Source organism: Myotis myotis, unplaced genomic scaffold (genome assembly GCF_014108235.1).
Source record: "Myotis myotis isolate mMyoMyo1 unplaced genomic scaffold, mMyoMyo1.p scaffold_m19_p_5, whole genome shotgun sequence".
In the NCBI taxonomy this organism is placed as follows: domain Eukaryota; kingdom Metazoa; phylum Chordata; class Mammalia; order Chiroptera; family Vespertilionidae; genus Myotis; species Myotis myotis.
The window spans coordinates 90,211,163-90,232,318 of NW_023416357.1; positions in this window are offsets into that span (position 1 = coordinate 90,211,163).

Consider the following 21,156-nt stretch of genomic DNA (forward strand, 5'->3'; position numbering starts at 1 on the left):
TCAGCAGTTCTCACCACCAGGTCCCACAAGGACCTAGAATTGTCCTCACACAATGACACATGCGTACACACACACACACACACACACACACACACACACACACACTGTGGAAAGTGGCAGCTAATAGGTGAAACTGTGTCCTTGGGGCTCCAGGTGCCTGAGCTCCCTGCAGGGCTCCCAATCAATACAAGGTTGTCTGTCTGCAGCTCCACTGAGTTACTAAGATTACAAATGAGAAGCAGCCCCCGGAGGGCACAGCGTTCCTGTAGCTCAGGAGGCAAGCATAATTCTTGCTTACACTCCACTCTGTGATCAGTTCCTCCCCTGGTAGCCACTCTTGTAACTTCTTTTTAGGGCTGTCAATCTTATAAAACACACACACACACACACACACACACACACACACACAGGACCCCAAACTCCTGCTTCCTACAGATCCAGTCTCTTGTCTCACTATGGTGTTCTCTCTCCGATTGCAGGGTAGCCTTTCTTTGTGGCTATTGCAAATGGAACAGATCTTCTTACAAATTAAACAATATATTGAATAAATTGTAATAAAACTACAATAACTATTGTGTTAATGTCTTACTGTTATACTTTCCAGTTCCTGTATCCTAATTCTGTCAGGTATTGTGCAAGGTCTAAACCTCCCCCAAACCATATCATTCATATATGGATATTATTTCCTGATAAATAAGGAAACAGGACTCAGAGAGAATAAACAACTTACTCAAGGTCACACAGCCAGCTAAGAGCATTTAAAACCCATATTTATCTGCCCAAAGAACTAGGTTTCTCTCATGACAATAAGATGCTTATGGGAGTAGATTGAAGGGATAGGAAGAGCTGGCTTCTTAATCGGGCATAATCAGTATTAAAAGAGGTTCAAAATCCCACCAGATACAGACTCAGAGGATCTTCCACCAGCCCAAGAAATGCTATCTTCTGGAACTCTCGGGTTTATCTCTTTCAAAAAGTGGATGGTTAGATGGATAGATGAATGGATGGAAGGAAGGAAAGAATGGGTGGATGGATGGATGGATGAATGGAAGGAAGGGTGGATGGATAGAAGGGTGGATGGATGGAAGTAATGACACCAAGCTACCTCTGAAGATCAGAGTACGGGTAAGCTCTTGGAATAGTAGCACAACTTCAGAATATCAGGTAACTAAGGAGCATCCCCGATGATTTAATAAAATGTCCTTCCTCGGCCATCCCTCCCTCACGGAAGGAGCCTCAAAGTGGGAATCTCCTCCACAACACCCCCAACTGATGGTCATCGTGTTGATATTCAATGTCTTTAGTCTGGAATGCTGACAATCTCAGAGGTCGTTCTATCATCTTTTATGAGCTCTAGCAATTTTTAAAAAGTTCTCTCCTCTGATAATTAAAAGTCTTCCTTTCTCCTCCTTGTACTTGTTAATAGTAATAAACACAATAACAGCTAGGATTTATTGATAACGCATGTGTCCTAAGTGCTTTATGTATTATCTGACTTACTGCTCAACAACTCTTGAATGTAAGTGTGATTGTTCTTTTTTTAGGAGTTGAGGAAACAGACTTAAAGCAGTGCCATGCTTGGCCCAGGGCCACACTGAGAGAAAGGGCACAGCTAGGATGAGAGCCTGGCTACCAAAGCCCATATTTTTGCCCACCATGCCAAGAATGTGGAGCCAACACAGTCCTTTCCTCCACCTAACGCCTCCAGATTTCTTAACAATGAGCTCATGTGCTCTTTTCCCCCCTCTCTCTTCCTTCCTGGCTCTTTCAACTGTCCATTTTCTAAAAGGATTGACAATGGGAATCATTTGAGGTCCACATGCTAAGTTGAGTGAGAGTGGAAAAACCAGGCTTATGTTTATAGCATTTGATTGCTGTACTGGAGACGGCAAATGGAGACTATCAGGACCGCCCACCCGGTCCCATCTGGAGGAAGAACGTCTAGCTTTGGGAGCCTTGGGTTCTTTGGATGCTGGGGAATAGAACAATGCTGTTGCTATCTCTGAGTTTAGAGAATTGAAGGAAACCGTGGAAGAGCACACTGTAAGTGGCCATGTCAAGATTTGCAAGCAGGTCCAATGGGTGCAGTGCTGGGCACAATAGTGGGCAGCACGTGGCAAATGCAATCTAGCTGACTGCACTCCAGGCAACTGGTACTGCATTGCTGCTGAGGTCCCCTAAGCAACTCAGCCTCACCCATAGTTGAAGAGTTGCACGTGATCATGGCGACGGCATTCACATCCATCTGCCTTGGAGACATAGATGAACGTGGATTTGTTTTAAGCAGAGTCTTGCAGATGAGCTGCAAGAATAATCATGTCTCAGAGGCAGGCCTTATCTGATATCACAACGCACACAAATAGCCTGTGAGACCAAGCAGCCTGACATAAATTACTAGGGGCCCTTGGAAAGCACAGCTGTATGAAAAGCGCATGATGACAGAGACACAGAACCAAGCAGGAATGCATGATGACATAGTCCCTAAATTAGGTACACTAGAAAAATGGGTAACAGTAATGATAACAATTACATTTATTTAGCAATTAATATATGTCAGGCACGTTGCAAAGCAATTTACGTGCATTGTTTCCTTTTCCCTGTCAAGAGTTCTTTGAGTTGGATACTGAAATTACCCAAACTTTTCAGCTGGGGAAACTGAGGTTTAGAGAAGCTGAGTATATCCACATAATAATAGGCAGAGCTGAAGTTTCATATAAGGTCCATATGAGCCACAGTCTTAAAGGCACATCATTATAAGCTTGACACCCACCATACCTGCATGTATGGAGAGACAGATGACCCTCAGTCCTCCCTACACCTATTACCATCCCATCCCCACCCACCCATCATGCATTTTCCCCCAATTCATTTCTCCGTCCAGGTCACCAATGGCCAAACCCCCAAAGAGAGCAACTTTCCTGCAACGTGGCCCTTGGGCCTGTGTTCCTAAAACATGTCCAAGGTGTACCCACACTTCTTCACATCTCCATGTCTACGCAGTCCTTCTCCAGAGCAGTGGTTCTCAACCTTGGCTGCACATTAGAATCACCTGGGAATCTTTTTAAAATCCTGATTTCTGGGCCTCATCCTCCGGAAATTCTGTTTCTTTGTTACTAATGTTGTGGCCTCACCCCATAACAAAGAAACAGAATTTCCGGAGGACAAGGCCCAGAAATCAGGATTTTAAAAAGATTCCCAGGTGATTCTAATGTGCAGCCAAGGGTGAGAACCGCTGCTCCAGAGCAGTGGTCGGCAAACTGTGGCTCAGCAAACTGCAGCTCGCGAGCCACATGCGGCTCTTTGGACCCTCGAGTGTGGCTCTTCCACCGACTTCTGCGCATGGGCCACGAAGTTTCAATCGCACTGTACGTGAGTGCCCGCATGTGGTATTTTGTGGAAGAGCCACACTCAAGGGGCCAAAGAGCCACATGTGGCTCGTGAGCTGCAGTTTGCCGACCATGGCTCCAGAGGAACTGAATCAGAAAAAAACTTGGTTCAGGTCTAGGCTTCACTCCTCCAAGGTGTGTAAACTTGGGCAAGTCACTTAACATCTCTGAGCCTCAGTGTCTTCACCTGTAAAATGGGGGTGCTGGTATCTATTTTCTAGGGGGTCTCATGAGGAATACATGAAATGAAAGATTTTATGCATGAAAATGTGAACAACCTGGGAGCACCTAACACTATGAAGCAAAAAATAACTGTCATTCTTCTGTTTACTTCATATGGAGAACACGTACACTTCCTAGAAAGCCCAGATCAAAGCCTCTTCCTTTGCAGGTGGATTTTGTCACTCCATCCTCTGTGCTCTGGGGATTCTTTGCATTTCTCTCTAATTAGCACTTTTCATATTGTTTTTTAAATCTGTTTACCAGACTATCTTTTCTATTAGAAAGTGAGTTCCTCTGGGGAAAAGGCTTTGTCTCATTTCTGTGTGTATCCACGGGCTCTGTTGCTGTCTCTCCACAGTGTAGAATAATCCATTATTTGCCAACTGAACGCATTAAGCTGCATTAACACTCACTCATCCACACGACCACCTGCAGGGCCATGTCTTGGAGAGCAGACCTGCAGCTGTTCTTTTCCTTTTGTTGTGTGTGTTGTCTCACATCCAGCGTAAGAGCATCTATACACACCTAAGAGGAGCCAAGAATAACTGAACAACACAGCTGCCCTCTTTTGAGCCTCTATCCTATGCTATGCATTCGTTATTATACATATACTAGAGGCCTGGTGCACAAAAATTTGTGCACTTGGGGGTGGGGGGAGGGGGGCCCCTCAGCCCGGCCTGTGCCCTCTCGCAGTCTGGGACCCCTTGGGAGATAACGACCTGCTGGCTTAGGCCTGCTCCAGGGTGGCAGAGGGCAGGCTCAATCCCTAGGTGCAGCACCTGGTCGGGCTCAGAGCAGGGCCGATTGGGGAGTTGGGGTGCTGCCCCCTGTCATGCACAGAGCAGGGCGGATCGGGAGGTTGCGATGCCACCCTCAGTCACGCTTAGGGTAGGGCCAATTGGGGGGTTGGGGCACCGCCCCCTGTCACACTCAAGGCAGGGTCGATGGGGAGGTTGCGGTGCCACCCCCTGTCACACACAGAGCAGGGCCAATCAGGGGGTTGGGGCATTTCCCCCTGTCACGCACAGAGCAGGGCCCATCAGGGGGTTGGGGAGCTCCCCCCTGTCACTCACAGAGTAGGGCGGATCAGGGGGTTGGGGCGCCACCACTGTCACACTCAGGGCAGGGCCGATGGGGAGGTTATGGCTCTACCCCAGGGGTGGGCAAACTTTTTGACTCGAGGGCCACAATGGGTTCTTAAACTGGACTCAGAAGAAGGAGCTGTGGCCGTGTTTCCTGACGGTGCCATGTTAACACTGCTGCTGGTGAAGGAAAGGAGGGGAGAGCAAGAGAACCCTCCGCTCTTTCGGCTCCGCGGGCCGGATAGAACAGCCGAACGGGCCGGATCCGGCCCACGGGCCGTAGTTTGCCCACGGCTGCTCTACCCCATAACACACAGAGCAGGGCCGATCAGGGGGTTGGGGCGCTGCCCCCTGTCACACACAGAGCAGGGCCGATCAGGGGTGGGGGCGCCGCACCCTGTCACACACAGAGCCGCAGGGCGATCAGGGGGTTGGGGAGCTCCCCCCTATCAGGCACAGAGCAGGGCTGATTAGGGGGTTGGGGTGCCTTCCCCTGTCATGAACAAAGCAGGGCCGATAGGGAGGTTGTGGCCCCGCCCACTGTCACACACAGAGCTGCAGGGCAATCAGGGGGTTTGGGTGCTGCCCCCTGTCACACTGATCCCGGTGCCGGGAGGCATATTACCCTTTTACTATATAGGATAGAGGCCTGGTGCACAGGTGGGTGCTGGCTGGTTTGCTCTGAAGGGTGTCCTGGATCAGGGTGGGGGTCCCCACTGGGGTGCCTGGCCAGCCTGGGTGAGGGGCTGATGGCTGTTTGCAGCTGGCCACACACCCTTCAGGGTGGGGGTCCCCACTGGGGTGCCTGGCCAGTCTGGGTGAGGGACTGAGGGCTGTTTTCAGGCTGGGACTGAAGCTCCCAACCGCTCCTTTTCTTTTCTTTTTTTTTATTTTGGGCCAGCTTTAGCTTTGAGGCTTGGCTCCAGCTCTTAGGCCTCCGCTGCTGAAAGCAGGTTTCTGGCCTTTGTTTACCTTCTGTATTTGAAACAATGTTGCGATTCTGCTGGCTGAAGCCCGGCGGACTAAAGCAGGTTTCTGGGGTTTTGTTTAGCTTCTATATTTGTGACATAGTTGCTTAGAGTTGCAGCTCAGAGGCCGGCAGCGGCAGGTGGGGAACGTTGGAGTCCTCCGTCCCTAAGCAAGCAAGCCTCATGTTAGTTTCAAGCTGCCTGGCTGCCGGCCGCCATCTTGGCTGGCAGTTAATTTGCATATTGCCCTGATTAGCCAATGGGAAGGGTAGCGGTCGTACGCTAATTACCATGTTTCTCTTTTATTAGATAGGATCATCTCTAATTCTTGGTGCTCTTGTGAGGTCATTGAGGCCAGAATGAGAGAAAGATGTTATATTAACCCATCTCTTCCCACGGCCTGCCTGTTGTTGTTGGTGGTGGTGTGTGTGTGTGTGTGGGGGGGGGGCGCTGTGGATCTTGCTCTAGCTTGTGAGATTTTGTTTATTGGGGGGGGTGATGGTCAATTTCATGTGTCAACTAGATTGGGCCATGGGTTGGCCAGACATTCGGTCACACCTTCTAGGTGTGTCTGTGAGGGTGCGTCTGGGTGAGATTAACATCTAAATGGACAGATTGAGTACAGCAGATTGCCCTCCTTAATGTGGGTGGGCCCTATCTAATCAGTTGAAGGCTGACCCTTCCTAAAATAAGAGGGAACTTCTCCTGCCTGTTTGGAGCTGAGACATTGGTCTTTTCTGGCCTCTGGACTCCAAGTGAAACCAGCTCTTGGGTCTCAAGCCTGCCTGCTTTTGGAATGGAACTTACACCATCAGCTCTCCTGGGTCTCCAGCTTGCCAACTGCAGATCTTGGACTTCTCAGCCTCCATAACAGTGTGGGCTGATTCCTTATAAGTCAGTCCCTCCCTCTCTATCTTCTATATTTAACTTCATTTGGATTCTGCCAAATAAACAGATCCAAAAGAGTATGTATATACTATTGTTTCTCTAGAGAACCTTGACTAGTCCAGGCGGAATTTAATGATGCTAATAAGAGAGGCTTATTTGATATATAAAAATAAGTTTTTAAATACTAAGGCAGAAAGAGAAGTGGAAAGGCAGTGGAGCTTCCTAGGTTGTGTATAAAGAAGCATTTGGGGCAGTAAAAGAAATGGGAAAGGCAGTTCTGTTAAGGAATTATTCTTAAGCATGGAAGAGACTGAGATAGAGAAATAGAGAAGTTTTAAGAAATAGGTAGGGACTTGGAATTTATTCCCTTTGTCATTTTCTCAAGAATATGAACAAAGCTTTGCTTGTTTTCAATTATATTCTCTGATGAAAATGACACAGTATGTAAGACAGGACCACACATGGCCCTAGTTATATGTGGGTTATCATGTGTATTCATATTCCCATGTGTAAGTTGAGTATTTGAAGTGGGTTATGGGTTTGTGAGAAAATCTCTCTTTCTCTCTCTCTCTCTCTCTCTCTCTCTCTCTCTCTCTCTCCCTCTTTCTCTCCCCCTCCCTCCATCTCTATTTAATCTTTCTTTCTCTCTTTTTCTTCCTCCCTCCTCCCTGATGTAACTATTTTATTTAGTAAGGATACAGAATCCTATTGGAATCAAGGTGGCCACACAGAACAGGGGCCATTTAAACATGTCTCCGTTTGGCCCCAGCATCTCTGAAACATACACATTTACTAGTACATGCACCAGATTTGAAAAGTCTCCTTCTTACTACAATCCTTGATTTTTATGTACTCAAAGTGCACATCAGAATTGCGAACTAACTTTCACTGACAAACCACAGACTTGACAAGGCCATGTCCTCACCAGAGGGAATGGGTAAGGGGAGCAAGGTCAATTCTTTGACCGCCTGGAAAAAAATCTCTGCCCTTAGCATTAGAGGATTCCAGAACACTCATTCCCTGGCCACCAGAGCTTGCAAAGACATATGAGCAATGAAAGGGCGAGGGCTGCACCCTCCATCTTGCCTTGGCCATGTGCTCCGCAGGGCTTCTTCCCGGAGGCCCAGGCCTCTGCTGACCACACCCAGGACTTCTTTGGACTGACCAATGACAGTTGGGGGAGGTCGCCATGGATATGACCACATCCTGTGTGGCAGGACACCGACTTGCGCCTGGCCAATCGGCGGGGCCCACAGTCACCTCTCCTCCCCTTGCTCCACCCCCCCTATAAAACTCCTCTTCCCATTGGGCTAGCCCTCTCTCGGCCACTTGGCTTACCGTTGCATCGGTGAGTGTGGTCAGGGAGCCGAACTAGTTCGAATAAAAGACTCTCTGCTTTTGCATGGGACTCACTGGCTCCCTGGTGGGCTCTTGGGGATCTTGAAATCTGGGCATAACAAGCATCATCAGGACAACTCCGCCTGTAGGTAGCTGAGACAGGCCTGGAATCCAGGTCTCCCTGACCCTGAGGCTCATGCACTTACAGTCTCATCTCTGCACACCAGTGCTCAGTACGTAGGTTCCAAATGAGGTCACTACGACATCTGAGCAGGGACAATCTCACAAGCCAGCTCACCTCTGAGAAGGCACCCAAACAGTCCTTGGCATTCCTGACAGTAAAAAGCCACAGAGCTCCTCTGTGGACCCTGCGAGGAGCAGTGGAGGTACCTGCATGACCAGTCCCTGCAGGTCAGGTCCTGGCACATATGGACCTAACTGAAGCCAGCTGTGTGGGCTTCAGGCAAAGTCACAGTTGACAACCAGGAGACATGATACCACCTATTGAAATTTGTTACGGAAAAAAACAGCATCAGGGGATTCAGTCACTGGGGCCTTCAGGCCAGAGATTTCTTTAGTCCAGATTTTACTTTATTTTGCTCTGAACAGAAACAGACAATTAAAGTTGTCCAGAGAAATTTGCTTTTCAACTAAAAAGATGCTAAGATGGTATTGGAATGTCTAAAGCACTCCAAATGTCAGCTAGTAATGGTCATAAATGGGAGAGTTGGATGTTTAAGGGGAATTGCTGCAATTGAAATGCCATAAAATGTGACAGCCTCCTTCCGAATTCTAACACCGCTAGAGGATTGGAGCTGCACACAGCCCTTGAGACATTATTCAGCGGCCTCTTCTACACATCCCCAAATGGGAGAAACCGAGGCACAACCCAAAATGGGAACCCCAATTCCTGGACTCTCAGGCCAGTGAATTCAGTCATTAGTTTGCAGGATAAGAACTACATACTTATGATGGATGGCTTACTTTCTACCTTCATGTCACACTTCCCTGACACTTAAATATTTCAGAAACAGAATCATCAGAAAAATTCGCAGCACCCTCCACAAGGGAAAGAATTTGGGACGGAGTCACAGCGGGTGTCCGGGGATACTGACTAAGTCAGAGCGTGTTCCTAGAATATGGCCCCTGAGCAATGCATTTGGGTAACATTTCATACTATGTTCCCTTCCTGGAGGGTCTCAATCCCCTCTAGCTTACTGAAAATTCTGAGAAGTTCAGCCCACTTAGCAGCCTAGCAAGCGAGTGATCCTTCCCCAACTAAGCCTGTCCAGGTACCTCCTGAACACCTCTGAATTCCTAAGCCTATGTCCACATCCCTCTTTTGTGAGAAAAGGGGAATTCTTTGGAAATGGGATATGACATTATCCCCTCTATCCCAGATAACGGGATATTTCTGGGGCCAAGGAGGTAAACTTCATACGGAAACCCTGCAGGAGAACTGCTCCTGTAAATGCGAGTGAGGTTAGGAGAGCATTACATTCTAAAGCATTTCAACTTTATGGGGAAGCCAAGAGTGCAGAAGCAGTGGGGGGAAATGAAGAAAGAGCAAATGCTGGAGGTGGAGGAGTAAAAGCATTGCTGAACATTTGCCCAACGTTCTGAGCTACCGACACATCAGTGATGTTCAAACTCACGTGCATCAGAATCCCATGGAGGCTTATTAGAACAGAGCACTGGGCTCACTCCCAGAGACTGAGATTCCAAAGGCGAGGGTGGAGCCTGAGTGGGAAGCTGCGTTTCTAACAAAGTCCCAGGTAGTGCTGATGCTGCAGGTCCAGGGGCCACACTTTAGGAGCCACTGGCCAAGACCATTGGCTTGCCTAGTGTCTCCAGCATAAAGACCCAGACCAGCGGTCTGAAAAAAACAGCAGCAGGTGATTCAGTCTTCTTTTTAGTGGAATATCCTTTTGGCATGACATCTCTCTTGTCATCCTGGTAGTTGTTGGACCTCACCCAGCATCCATGGTCACCTCCTTTAGCTCAACCTTCCTTTAGCGAAGCCTTCCCCCACCCTGGCTTGGTTGGAATGCCAGGCAGGTATTGTCACTATCCCTGGGCATAGTGTGGATGCCTGAACCAAGCCATGGAGAGGCCTGTCTATAACCTACTACCAGCGGAGACGGGTACCGGGTCAACCTGGAGGGATGGGGTGAGGAAGGGTGGCAAAGATTTAATTGCTTGTTGCCGGAAGATGAGCACAAAAAATGGTGCCAAATTTGATCATTTTCCATGCCTCTCAAGGTCCTGCTTCTTTCAGAAACATCCAATGTAGTCTCATCACTGCTACCAATACATTACCTTAATTTTTAAAAACACTTATGAATGAGACTATTTACCCAATCCAGGAATGCTTCTAATCCAAGCCAATCAGACTCTTGCTCCTGGAAATTTGAACACAAACCCCAAAACCACTTTCTAACACAAAGACCCAAAACCACTGAACCCCCCCCCCCCCCCGAAAAGAGGACCCATTAATTTCTTCACCTCGGCGCTGTCCCAGGTCCCAGTGCCCAGCAGCTGCTGGTCCAGCTTCCCTTTTCCTTCTCTGTGTCCCTCATTTCTCTTTACTACATTCATTTTTTTTTTTTTTTGGCCTAAGTAAGTTAGTCTGCTTCTGTGTCTTAAAACCTGACATAAGATTCTTCCAAAATAAGAGATCTGGGACTCTATATTTAACACAGATTAAAACAAAACAAACCTGAGACTATCTGTGGTTAAAGAAGGGAGTTGGGATCCAAAACCCAGGCTGCTTTCCACCCATAACACACACTCCCCCTGCCCCAGAAACATCCCCGGAGAATTTCTGAGGAACCTTATGGTGTGTCCAGACACAAATAGGCCTTGAACTATCACATTGGCTTGTGTGGGGGTCTCACTTTGGCAGCCAGCGACTGGTAAGGGCTGGGGTAAAGCTGGTCATCTTAAAGGCCAGTGCATAAAAATACTGCCAGTCTCCCTGAAAGCTTTAAGTACAAATTCCTATATTAGATCATCCCCAGGGAGCCCCCCCAAAGCCCCGTTCATTCATGTACAGCTCATCCTCCTGGCCCACCAGCTTGTATTTCTTGCTTCAGCAGCATAGATGGAATCGGATCTTTGGCTCCACCATCATAACACACATCTCAGTTTTGTTTTTCTCCCAAGTTACACAATAGGAAATCACAGCAGCAATGAATCCAAAACACACTAATTTCAGCATAAATTGTTAAAGAGTAGACATCAGCAAAGACGCAGCCCTTGGGGAGGCCCACACAGCAGAACCAGCAGCCTGCCTTCAGCCTGGCTGCAAACAGGAGTCGCCTCGTGGAGGTTTCAAAGAAGGAAGGACATGCACGTGGATAAGCTTTGTCTTAAAAAGAGTTGCTCATCCTATAACTTCCTCTGCAGAAGAGCTCATCGGACTGAAGTTCAGAAAACAAGGCTCCTTCACCAAATTTAGGGCAAGTTTGCCTCTAGGGATGGACACTTCACTTTGGAGCATAAGGACTCCGGGAAATTTGAATCACTCACATTGAGGGCCAGGCCTGAGGTCAAGAGACTGGGGCTTCAGGTTTTTGAAATGCTAAACAAGTCTATTCTGGGTATTACTTCAACTGGGACAACCCACTCAAAGGATGAAGGTCCTAGACATTCTGATCACTAAACCAGTCCAATCAAGGCAGTCGGAGGGTAGACCCTTTAAGGATTAACCAGTTAATTCAGAATAAAAGGGACTCCAAATCCACACAGGTCCACCTGGGGACAGAATTTCAGAACTAGAGGGCCAGATGGGTCTACATGGGAGATGGTCTATTCATCAGCGAGAGACTCCAGGCAATCCCATGAAGGGAGCTCAAATACGCTGAGGGCTGGTCAGTCTTTACAAGGAGTAGGGGGCTTGCACCCACTGGAGCAGTTCAATCATGTTAAAGAGATGAACATATTTTCTGCAGAAAAAAATGCCAGCTTGGAATACTAACTGTAAAAGTAACATTAAGGCTAAAGGAGTTAATAAACAATTCATCTCATGCTTATTCCCAAATAAGCATGAGACTAAAATCATTCCTGACCTCCACCCTGGAGACAAAAGAAAACAAGACAGCCCTTGAGTACTACCGCGAGGAGAGTGGAATTGTGGGTGCCCCGGAAGTCAGACACACACCGAAAAGGAATCACTGATCCCTCAACCTTTCTACACAACACCACCCCTTCTTCCAAACTTACCTCGGCCTCTGCTGAGTTAGTTCTCATATCACTGAACACATGTCCTGAGATACCCCCATGGTTCCTATAAACTGCCATTTTGCTTAGACTTGAATTCTGTTACTTGCAGCCAAGGAAGTTGAACAGTCAATTTCAAGGTTCTAAAAGTCCCTGGTCTTCATTGTCTTATTCTCTTTCCTATTGCTGCAAAATGCCTACAGACACCTGCTGCTCCAGGGGCCAGAAACAGAATTCCTCCAGTTGTGTTTTTGTGCCCAGACATCTGCATTGCACTTTACAGTCCACAAGCCTTTTCATAGCTTCACCAGTTGGAGGTCCTTACATATTTGTGAAGTTAAAGAAAGGAGGATTGTCGAAGTACTTATCCCAAGCCACCGATAAAAAACAGAGAGTCTGAGAGATGAATTAATTAGCTCACTCCTGAGATCTCATAGTTCATATATGGTGCAACCACATTTAGAACCAGGTGTGTCTGGGTCTACCCTAGAGTCCTAGCCTTTCCATCCATCTTTGGAACCTCTTAATTTGATGCCCCCAAACTCTGACCCCACCTCACCCCAACACTGTGTATCTAGGAATCCAAAGAACTGGATTCTGGCCCATGTCCTTTCAAGGACCTGTTGTATGAACTTGAGTTAGCTACTCAGCTGCTCTGAGTCAAATTCTGCATCTATATAAAAGTCCCACAAAACAGGTTTTGTGCAGCCTGAAAGAAATCATACGCAAGAATCTATATTGCATAACAAAGTCATTCAAACGTGGAAGGCACTGAGGTCATTCATCGATCCCCACCTCTCCATTGGGCCAAGTGCACTGCCTTTTCGTAAAGGCATACAATGACTCCTGAAATGTCAATCTTTTGTGCTTTCCCTAAAAAGGTCAAAGTAGAAGATGCTAATACTTCGGATGTGCCTGAGATATGTCTTGCTCTAACTCACTAGCACAGGTCTTCCCTGACTATACTCTCCAGAGCATCTTTCTCCCAAAGCAGGACTGAAACTTCAACGTCTGCAGTCAATAACTTTGAGGCTGGGGCAGATGCTGTTTTGAAAATGTTACTGAGCCAAGGTTAATGCACTGTCAGCTTATCTTCATTAAATTACCACATTAACCAACTCAAAAAAATATATATAAGAGAACAGGACGCAGTGTAGATAAGCTTTGATGGAGACAGATCATCAAAGATCATCTTCTCATTTTTCTTCCTGAGGGTGGATAGGATTTATCCCAACGGGAAAGGCTGAGCAACTGTGAGGACCCAAAAGGCCTTGGAGGGCACAAAAGAAGAGAAGGGGGATAAAGAAGGAAACAGGCCCTGGCTGGTGCGGCTCAGTTGACTGGAGCAATGTCCCATACACAGGAAGGTCGCCGGTTCCATCCCTGGGTGGGCTGTGTAGAAGAGGTCACTGATCTCTCTCTCTCTCTCTCTCTCTCTCTCTCTCTCTCTCTCTCTCTCTCTCCCTCTCCCGCCCCCTCTCCCTCTCTTTACCTCTCCCTCTCAAATCAGTGAGAGTGTATTTTCAGGTGAGGATTACAAAACAAAAACAAAAAAGAAGGAACCAACAGGTTCCTGATCCAAGATGGTGTGCTGGGAAGAACACCGGCCCATTGACTACTAAACCTTGACAATCATTAATTACCAGTGGTTATGGGTGTCTTAATTTCTTATATTAAAATAAAGAGATACAGGTCCTGCTCCCCCTGCATCTCAAGGCTTTTGTAGGGACCTGATGAGCTCCTGGAAGAGGAAGCACTTGGAAAGGAGCAGTGGCTGTTTGGCAAGGAGCAAGAGGTCACTGGATGACTCCCGGGTCTCTGGCTGGAGACACTAAGTAAATGAGGCAGGAGACACTGGAAGAAAAACACACTCGAGGAGAAAGCCCTCGATGTGATTGCATTGAGTTTCCTGCGCCAGTGAGAAGTCCACGTGGAGGTGGGCAGCAGGTCCCCGGACATTCGGAACTGTTGCGCCAGGTGTTCTCAGGAACTGGACCAATAATCAGACATCTCCTCCCTCTCAGCAGAGCTCCTCTGGCTCTGACAGCTGGGCCTCCGGGTGCTCTATTTATTATCACTAATCCTCCGGGGCCGAAACCCTCCACAGGGTCCTCATCCTTCCCTTCCATAAATCAGCGGAAGAGCCATGCTAAGTCCCAGGTGATAAATGAAGCCCTTCCCTGAAGAGTCTGGCCCAGGCCCAAAGCAGCAGCTTGCCTGTCGGTATAATTGTCCATCTAAATCATCCTTTGCCTCTGATGACAAAGTGTTAATGACAAAATATAGGTGATCCTCCAAGAGAGGGAAAAGCTATATTTTTGCAACTGGAAATTAGAGATGTATTATTAACAGTGAACATTAATTATATTTTTAACGTCCACATGGGACAGGGGACGGGGCATAATTTGCAGAGAAGCGCAGGGGGGCCTGAAACCTAGCACGATCCTTTTATTAAGCGCGGATCCTATTTCCTGCTCCCATGAATATTTCATTTGAAATATTCACTCCATTCTACCTTTTCGGCCATTCCTCCTCAGCTACGCTGCAGTTTTAGACAAGTCTTTTCTCTTTCCTGATCTTGTTCTTGAGAGAGCGACATTTATCCGGAAAGGATGTATCATTCTGGAAAGGAGTATCCTGAACACCAAATTACACAGCAACTCGGTGTCCAGGAACATCCATGTTAGCAATGGCGACCCCATGACCCCTTAAGGCTGTGAACAGCTCTGTGGGAAAAGAATGCGAGGTATTTTCCCTGTTGACATCACTGGTCCCAGAAAGTCTTTCCAAAAATCGAATTCCTGGGTCCAATCTTCCTATGTCCTCCCACAGCACCCCATCCTGCCTCCTCCAGAGCTCCCACTGTGATGTCCTAATTGCCAATGACACCTCTCCCCTCTCCAAATGTGCCCATATTCTGGATGGAAGGCCAAGCACAGCTTTCAAGAAGTTGCACAGCTCATCAGAATCGAACGCTTTAACAACCATGCAGAAATGTAAGCACAGGCCACCTGCACCCCCGCAAAGAGGATGAATTTCATGAGGGCAGATGTGCCACCAATCTCACAGTTGTGTCCCCAGCAAGCACAGCACACCACTCCTGCTGCCGTAACGTATTATATTAAATGACATACCTGCCCTCCTTTTACTTACAGACTATAGCATTCCATCCTCCCAACCTCACAGCACCATACTCCTCTTTATATAAACTTTTGATAAAAATAAACTGACCTGCCTGGCCGTTGTGGCTCAGTGGTTGAGCATTGACCGATGTACTAGAAGGTCGGTTCGATTCCCAGTCAGGGCACATGCCCCAGTTGCAGGCTCAATCCCCAGTAGGGAGCGTGCAGAAGGCGGCTGATCAATGATTCTCTCTCCTGATTGATGTTTCTCTCTCTCTCTCTCCCTCTGTGAATTCAATAAAAATATATTTAAAGAATACATAAGTAAAGGGACCTTCAGAGATGCTAAGAAATAAGCCCTCAAAGGCACATGCTGGAACGTGCTAGAACTGGTTCCAGAAGACTGGTTCCAAAGCGGATGTACTGGACCACTGTGCCTAACTATTCAAGTGTTTCCACCACTGGGAGGACTTGGGGAAGATAGTGATAAACCTAATCATAAACAACAGCAACAAGTTCCATCTACGATAGCATACCCAAAGCTTGGCATACATGGTCTCATTCAGTTCTCCCAATAACCGTATAAAGTCGATAGCTATCTTCCCCATTTTATTGATAAGAAAAGTGAGGCTCAGAGAGGCTAGGAATTTGCCCAAGCACACACAGCTTGTAAGTGTAAAATCATAAATAGAACTCATATCTTTCCGACTCTAAAGCAGGTGACTTTTCACCTGGGTATCAAAGCAACAATCTGCTTTGTCTTCTCAAAGACGTTGATTTTCTTACCGATTGCCCAGGTTGCATCTGACTGTCCTGCACCGTACTTCCCAGACTTTCTCATTCCTGCCTACACCCAGCTGCTGTCTCAGAGGCCACATCCTGGGCTCCAGCTCTGCCTCGGGGCCCCTCTGGGCTTACAGGTCCAGAGCAGCCACTTCTCCGGTCTAAAGCATTCCCTGACTCAGAAATCCCGTTTTGTCCAAGGAAAGAACTCTATTGGGGGAGGGTCTATGAGAGATATATTTTTCCTGGTTACCTTTCAGGACATGTTAAGGGACAAGCTCTCTAATTAAAGGTCAACGGTGTGGTTTTTGGGTGAGTGCTAAAAATTTCCCATAAGCCCTGGCCAGTGGCTCAGTTGGTTGGAGCGTCGTCCCATACAACAAAAGTCTGAGGGTTCAATCCTGGGTTGGGGCGTGTGTGAGAGGCAACTGATGGATGTTTCTCTTTCATACCAAAGAATAAGAAAAAAGAATTCCCCGTAAGAGTGTAGTTGAAGTCCTAAACAAACCACATGATGTTTAATTGTGTGTGCAAATAAAATTATGCAAAACTCCTTAATTAGAGTATAAAGTTCAAAAGACCATTTAGACTTCATGAAGATTTAATTTTTAATGACACGGGAACTTTCTTATGAAAGCACGTTAGGAAAAGAAGAGCAGGTGTAAAGCTGTACATAATGTATGATCATAATTATGTAAATTATCTAAAAGGTGTGTAGGGATGGAGAATCCGAATATAGACACCCCGAAATGCTAACAGTGATGCTGATGGATGGCATTATGGAGACTTTTCATTTTCTTTTTTATACTTCGTTGAATTTTCCAAATTCTCCTCAATGAAAATATTTGCCTTTGTCATAGGGGGAAATAAACAGTGAAGTAACTACAACCTGTTGGACCATAACATGTAAGTTTACATGGAGGTCTAACGTAGATTTGATAGTGAACTTGAAAGGAGAACAAAGCTTTCAGATACTGCTCCTGTGTCCATTCACCATTAGAGAGCATTTTGTTTGCATGTTTCCTCTTTGTTCTTCCCCGTGAGAGGTAATAGAGTTAGAATGCCTGTGTTCAACAACCGTAGCTAAAGGCCCAGGAGCCAAGTACAGCCTCCTTGAGAGGACAAGCAGCGACTTCCCCTTCGATACATATATTCAGGCCGGCACAGATGACACCTCTCTGGACTAAGGATAATAGCGCCGTCACTCCTGATTATGCTCCTGGTCCAACCACACTCTCTGTCACCGGGGTCGCTGTAGTGTGTTGGGAGGAGGGGGGAGGAGATGTGGGAAGTTATCATAATTGGAAGCCATAATGTCTTCAGGAAAGCTTTTTCTCTAGGATCAAACTCTCTCCCCCCCCCCCCCCCGCCACCTTCCAGGCAGTCTGGATGTTGGGATACGCCATGTGGCCCGTAAACTTTCCCGAGTTTCTGTGGGGCAGGGTGTCCGTCTTCATTTCCATTTCCACGGGACTGTAGAAGCCATTGCTCCTACAGAAAAAAAATAAGCAGGTCCCAATGACTGTAACAAGGTCCATGTCATTTTCCATGGACTTTTTTCCCCCTGAAAAGAGCAAGGAGGAAAGTGTACTTCTGTCAAGCCTGTGGTGGACTTTATACCCATTTTCTGAGCAGCTCTGTTTCTGAGAACCACTCTGAATTTTGTACTAATAAACACATGCTTAAAAAAAAATCAGAAAGGCATGTTAGCAGGGCTGCCAGTCCATTTTCTAAAAACCCAGATTTCCTTTTCCAAGGCCAAAGCCATAACTTTATTATATGAAAATATATGTTCACGGTGGTCCTGACCCAGGCCTATTAAGCCAGGGATGAGGTAAGAAGCAGAAAAGATCGACAGTATATTTTCATTCAATCTCTCTTAAAATAATGATGCATGCAACCTCATGCCATTACTTTTTAATGATCTTAGCCTAGTTAATAGCACAGTAATATTCCAAAAAGGAGCAGGGAATTATTTCCACATTTAATTTTCATTGCAAAAGTGAAAGAAGATCTCTATTTTTTTTTCCTGCCAGAGAAGCTGTCTGCTGCCTGTGACTGCATTAGCTCTGCTACATTACAGCTGAGCTAATGGATCAAAACCAAGTGATTAGTTTCCTGCTCTTTTGAGCATTCCCAAGTACGGACTGACTGGCTCCCAGAAGCATGGACATGGTTTCCAATGTCTACATGAAGTTTGCTTGACTTCGCATCAAGTCGGGGCCTTGTGACCTTCCAGCAGACTTGACTTGTGATCTGTGCTTCTGTGGGAGTCTGAGTTGCACAGAATAATTAGGAAAGAGAGCTTTGTGTGTGTGTGTGGGGGGGGGGGGGGGCGCTATAATAGAATCCATGCATCTATTCTGTTTTTCAGGCCCAGTCAAAAGCCCAGATGATCCAAAGTAGCCATATGCAAGGACCAACCATTAATTCATTAATGAATCCATCCATCCTTTCATCAGATGCTGTATGCCAGGCACCGTCCTAGGCTCTGGGATTGAAAGGACAGTACAGGACTGGTAGCTGTGTCCTTAACCCCTCTTCCAAGAAAAAGCCGCAAAATGTATCAGTTACTCAGCCTGCCCTTATCTCGGCCAATGGGAAAGTGGGGGAAACTAGCCCAAGGCCAAAAGTATGCCCCCCCCCCCGTCTTTGTGTAACCAGACCCTAGCTGCACCCTGCCCCCACCCCCGACCCCAAGCCCTATAAATTCTTTGTTCTCTTGGGACTGGGGGGCTCTCTCTTGCATCCAGTAATGGAGGCGGGGGGGCGGGGGGACCAAGCGAGCTTGTATAGAAGACTCTCTGCTTTTGCATAGGATTTGGTGCTCCCTGGTGGATCTTTGGGGGGTCTTGAAATCTGGGCATAACAGGATCACTGTCCTAAGCATCACAGACGTCGTTCCCTGTGCTGGAGCTCATGGCAGCAATATTCTGAGTCTGGGATTTCCTCCGTAAAAGACGCTCTTGATTGTAACAAGCACAATGGATTTAATAAGACCTTTCATTTCAGGGGGAGAGGGAAGACTAAAAAGCAGCAAACCAATGCAAATGCTGACACAGATTGCAAGATGCATCCCAAATAATATTAAATGAGGAAAAAATTGTATCTTTAATCCCTATGAGATGCCACCACACGCCCAGCAGAATGGCTAAGGTTCGATGACTAAAACACCATGCGTCGGCCAAAATGTGGAGGAACTGTAACCCTTACACATTGTTGGTGGGGAGGGAAAATGGTCAACCACTTGGTAAAACGTTCTGACAGTTTCTAATACAACTAAACACACAACTGTACTATGGCCCAGCGCTTCTATCCCAGGTGGTCGTTACCTAAGAGAAATGAAAGCATATATCCAAAAGGCCCTTGTACACTAATGTCAGTAGCGACTCTATTTATACCAGCCAAAAAGCCGGCACAGTTGTTTGTCAGCAACAGAACCAGTGAACAAACTGAAGTATCTTCAGGGACTACCACTCAATATACAGAAGAAACTTCTGCTATGTGCAATGATGTAGATGAATCTCACAGATATCATGCTAAGTGAAATAAGCAAACACGAAAGAGTAGATAGTATATGATTCCATTTATATGAAACCACAACAGGCAAAGGTAAGCTCTGGTGGGAAAAAAATCAGAACAGTTATTGCCTCTGGAGGAAAAGGGAGTGGGGATTGGCAGGAAAGAGATTCCAGGAAACTTTCTGGGGTGGCAGTAATGTCCACTGTCTTTTTTTTTTTTTTTTAATCCTCACCGAAGGATACTTTTCCATTGATTTTTTTTTTTTAGAGAGAGTGGAAGAGAGAGAGTAAGACAGAGAGAAACAGCAATGTGAGAGACACACATCGATTGGTTGCCTCCTGCATGGGCCCCAATCAGGGCCCAGGGCAGGAAGAAGCCTGCAACTGAGGTGCATGCCCTTGACCTGAATTGAACCTGCAACCCTTCAGTCTGCAGGCTGACGCTCTATCCATTGATCCAAACTGGTTAGGGCATGTCCTCCGTCTTGATAGGTACATGGTTACACGGGCATATTTATTTGTCAAAACCCATTTAATGCTACACTTAAGAATTGTGCATTTCAATGTATGTAAATTTTACAAAAAAAAAGAACTATAAACAAATATTGAACTCTAATTAATGCTCTGCATGCTGACTGCAGCTTACTTTGAAATGCATGAAAATGCATGAGTTGGGTGGGTGGATGGGTGGATCGATGTATAGAAAGATAGATGTATAAACAGATGATAGATGGATGAATATATAATAAAGCAAGTAGAGTAAAACATAATTCTAGGAAGTAGGTGGTTGGTATATGGACAGTAACAATAAAATTCACCCTCCTCTATGCCGAGATTATCATAAGAAAGCATTAGGAAAATAGATGTTTGAATCAAGTAACTATGGTAAATGAAATGATCAACAACATCCTTTCATCTCCTTAAAAAGGGTTTAGGCCCTTTTTAAAACTTTGTTTTCCACTTTGTCTCCTGCTTAAAGAACCCATAATCCCCCTGGTATGATGTCTGAAAGCTCAAGGTCCTTGCCCGTATCCTGTCCCATTAAATAAACTGAAAAATCAGCATACTTGATCTTGTGAAGGCTTTAAAATAGGTAGATGTATGTATGTCTAATATATTTCCTCCGTTAAATAGAGTAACTACCATGTTTTGTGTTACTTCTGTGTGCCAGCTACTATGCTAAGTATTTTCATAAATTATCATCATTATTGTAACCAACCTTATGATTTAGATATCACTATCCCTGCTTTACAGGTGAGGAAACTAAGGTTCAAGCATTTCAGACATTTTCTTGAGGTTACACAGCTGTTATATGGCAAAGTGAGCATTCAAAACCTGGCATGTCTGACTTTGAAGCCCATGCATTTTAACATCCAATAAAAGATGGTCTTCAATGTTCTTTTCTGTTCTAAAATCTCTGATTCTAGATAGCTAAAAAATAAAACAAAACAAAAAACACTGTACTAGCCCAGCCGGTGTGGCTCAGTGGTTGAGCATTGACCTATGAACCAAGAGGTCACGGTTCAATTCCTAATCAGGGCACATGCCTGGGTTGCAGGCTCAATCCCCAGTGTGGGGTGTGCAGGGGGCAGCCGGTCAATGATTCTTTCTCATCATTGATGTTT